The following is a 3,681-nucleotide window of genomic DNA, read 5'->3' as shown; positions in this document are numbered from 1 at the left end:
AGGACCTGGCTGGAAGCCTGGCTCCCAGGTGTAGCTCCAGTTTGGAGGTAGGAGAATTGGGAACCCTGGGCCAGATGACAGGGGAGCCATGCAAAGAAAAAAACCAGAACACAAATAAGCATGCCTTCTCAGTGAGAGATGCCTGCAAGATACTCAGGATATCAAACCAGATGGAGAAGGATATCCACCATAACACATTGGTCCATGAGTGCTGACAATTGATGAGCATTTATAATAAGTCATTAGATAAGAAAACTTCACATGTCAGAAAATCCTACAGCTTGTATATGAAAAAAATACGACTTGAAGGAAGTTCTCCAGATTTGAAAGTAATCCTAAAATTATATGTGGTATCACCAAAAATGAGTTTGGAAACTGAAAATTTTCTAAACTAGTAATAACTGTAATTGTAACTAATGATTTTTGTTTCTCACAATGGTAGAAAGATTGAATTTTCTTTTTGTTTTTGCTCAGAGTGACATTCTAAAAGCACAAAAAAGTATTAAAATGTATTATAAGGTATGTCAACAACTGATTAATAAAAATAATGTTTTCTGGCGGGGGGGGGGAATCCACAGAGCAACACAAATGCAATTTTTTTGCTCAGCAAGAAATGCTTCCCTCCTTGAATTTTAATTGCAAATGACAAAATCCAAAAATAAATGTGTCATGTCCGATCCAGAATACAGAAAAAAAAGAAAAGTGCACAAAGGTGTTTATCTCAGCTTTATTTATAATAGGGAAAACGCCTGAGTGTTTCATGGTAGGAAAGTTAAGTAAATTGAACTATGACAACACTGTCATAGTGTTATGAAGCCATTAAAACTGATGTTTCTAAAGAGTTTCTAATAGCATATAAAAATAGCTGTCATAATATTAGGTTAAAAGAAAACAAAGTATAGAAGTGTAAATTTTGCATGATTTCAGTTACACTAAAATATGTTAGAAAAAATAGCCAAAGGGATAGAAACTCTCAGTATATCAAATTGCCCAGAAAGCAAAGGGCATTGCCTGAGCCCAGGGGAGGGCTGGCTCGAGGGCTGTGGTTTGCTGACTTCCAGCCCAGAGGCAGGAACAGGACTGTCAGCAATAAATGCCTGGCTTCTCCTTCCCCTGCGAGTCTTAGTCACAGAGTCACATGATTTAGAGGAGGCAGCACTGGCCTCCCTCTAGGGTGACTGCCCTTACCTTAGAAGACAGAAAGATCATCATGGGTGTTGGCTGTGACACAACCTGAGGGCTCTGCAGAACCCTGTGGGGCTCACACAAAGGCAGGGGTAAGACATGGAGGTGTGGGAAAAAGAATGTTCTCATGATGCTCTGTTAGTCACCCTGCTTGTGGGAAAAAGGAGCTCATGGTTGAATGGATGACAATCAAGACTCCTGGCCAGAACAGATTCTCTTTATGTCCTGAGACTCCCTCACTTCAGGAAACTCATAAATATACACTTATACACAATATACATACCATGCACATACACATATTTATACACAATACATACCCGCCACATACACACACTTATATATAATAGATACAATACACGCAAATACACAATACACACTCACACATAATACACACTCACACACAACACTCACACAATACATACATCACACACACTTGTACACTATACACACTCCACACACATACACACACTTATACACAATGTGCACACTACATACATACACAACCACACATATACACAATACACACATCACACACACACTTATACACAATACATACCCCACACACATACACATATTTATACATAATACACACACTACATATGTACACATACTTATATACAATATACACATCATACGCATTCACACTTATACACATACCACACAGATTTACACACAAACACATACTTACACAAAATACACACCACACACTTACACACAATATTCACAACACACATACACACACTTACACTCACAATTCACAAACACATACACACACTTACACACAATACACACATACACACTTATACAGATAAATACACATGCATACGCTTCCACACAAACACAAACTTATACACACATATGCACACATACAATTACACATAGGCACACATACATAGTTACACACGAGCACATACATATATGATACACACATATACACATATACTCATGCGCACACATTTATGTACATATAAGTGAATGAACACGTGCATATGTACTTACACAATACATGCATGCATGTGTATGTGTACTCATGACATACGCATACACATCAAAGAGTTCTAACGAGGGTCCCCAAGATGTGCCACTTTGGCATGTGGTTTATTTTGACCTGAAGACAATCAAGACCCAGCAGTTTCAAGAAAAACTTTTACTTCTCTCTTAGTTACCTAAAAGTATTAGTTGGGGCAAGAGGGCTGGCCCAGAAAAAGAGTTATTAACCAGAGATAATGTTTTATCTGAAAGACCTATCTGTATGGCAGGGCAAACTCTGCTCTTCTTATTGTCTTGTAATTACTCATCTCCTCTTTGAGGCCCCAGGCCCCATCCTATTTCTTAGCTCAGGTGGCATGGCAGCCTCAACTGCCTCGCTGGCCCTTGAGTCTCTTATTTTTATGGGACTTGTAAAAAAAATAACAAATGGAGCTACTTTTAAATGGAGTTGGAGCTATCATCCCAGAGGAACTGGGCTGCATGTCTCACTCCTCAAGACCTTGGAATGTTAAAGCAAAGCAAAATAACCTTTTCACTAGGCCCAGAGCAACATCGTGTCCCAAAGAACTGTTTGTAAGGATAACAAGGTAGCAGATACATGGCTATCAGATTGAATATCAAAAACTTTCTTTAGAATTAGTGTCACTATGTTAACTTATCTGTTAACCAATATAAATGCTTTTCTTATATTGATGTAATTAATTGCTCCCCTTCTCTTTCTCATAAATACCCCTTGCCTTTGTCCCCTAATCAGGACACTATTTGGGCTTCTGCTTGACATCAGTGCTTCCTGAATAGCATATATATATTTTTTAATCTCAAATCCTTGTTGGCTTTCACTTTGGCCCTTTATTTTTTAGCTTAACAGGTTTTCATATGTAATTAATTTTGTTTTTCTCCTGTTAATATATATATCTTATGTCAATTTGATTATTAGATGAGCCAAAGAACTTAGAAAGGTAAAGAAAAATTTTTTCCTCCCCAGCAACACATACTACATTACGACATGAATACTTAGTAAAGGAGTATAAAAGACCCCCAGTCGTGGTCAGACAGCTTGACAGTCTGAATCATTAATAATTGAGCCGTAGGACCTCTGCCGCAACCCCGGAAGCGCCTCGTCCAAGGGCGGCGGTGGCTGCGTTGGCGGTGATGTCTGCAAGCTGGGCAGTTGACTGCCGGGGTAGGAGCAGCAGGGCCTAGAATCTCCCGGATGTGGCTGGAGCTTTGCCTGCGCTGTGGCTGCCTCTGCCGCCTCCTCTGAGCATTTCGAGAAATTACCCGAGACCTTCTGCGGCCTCCATGAAGACCTGCAAGGGGCGCGGAAGCTGGTCCTGGGGACTGCAGGAACAGAAGAGAAGAAGTTGGTCAGAGATTTTGATGAAAAGGTACAGGAAGGAAGTGAAACGCTGGCAGATATGGAAGAACTATGTTATGCACCCCTATCTTTCCGTAACTCCATGATGTCTAAGTTTCGAACCTACAGGGGAGACCTTGCAAACTCCA

The 3,681-nt window shown here is 40.1% G+C and overlaps 1 pseudogene; it reads left to right on the top strand.

Moving 5' to 3' along the window:
* Positions 1 to 435: 435 nt before the first annotated feature.
* Positions 436 to 3,681, top strand: part of LOC105308902 — a 4,840-nt pseudogene continuing 1,594 nt past the window's right edge.

The sequence above is a fragment of the Pteropus vampyrus genome, unplaced genomic scaffold, assembly GCF_000151845.1.
Source record: "Pteropus vampyrus isolate Shadow unplaced genomic scaffold, Pvam_2.0 Scaffold637, whole genome shotgun sequence".
Taxonomy (NCBI): Eukaryota; Metazoa; Chordata; class Mammalia; order Chiroptera; family Pteropodidae; genus Pteropus; species Pteropus vampyrus.
Note: the sequence above shows the minus strand (reverse complement) of the source record. Positions and strands in the feature narration are given on the sequence as shown.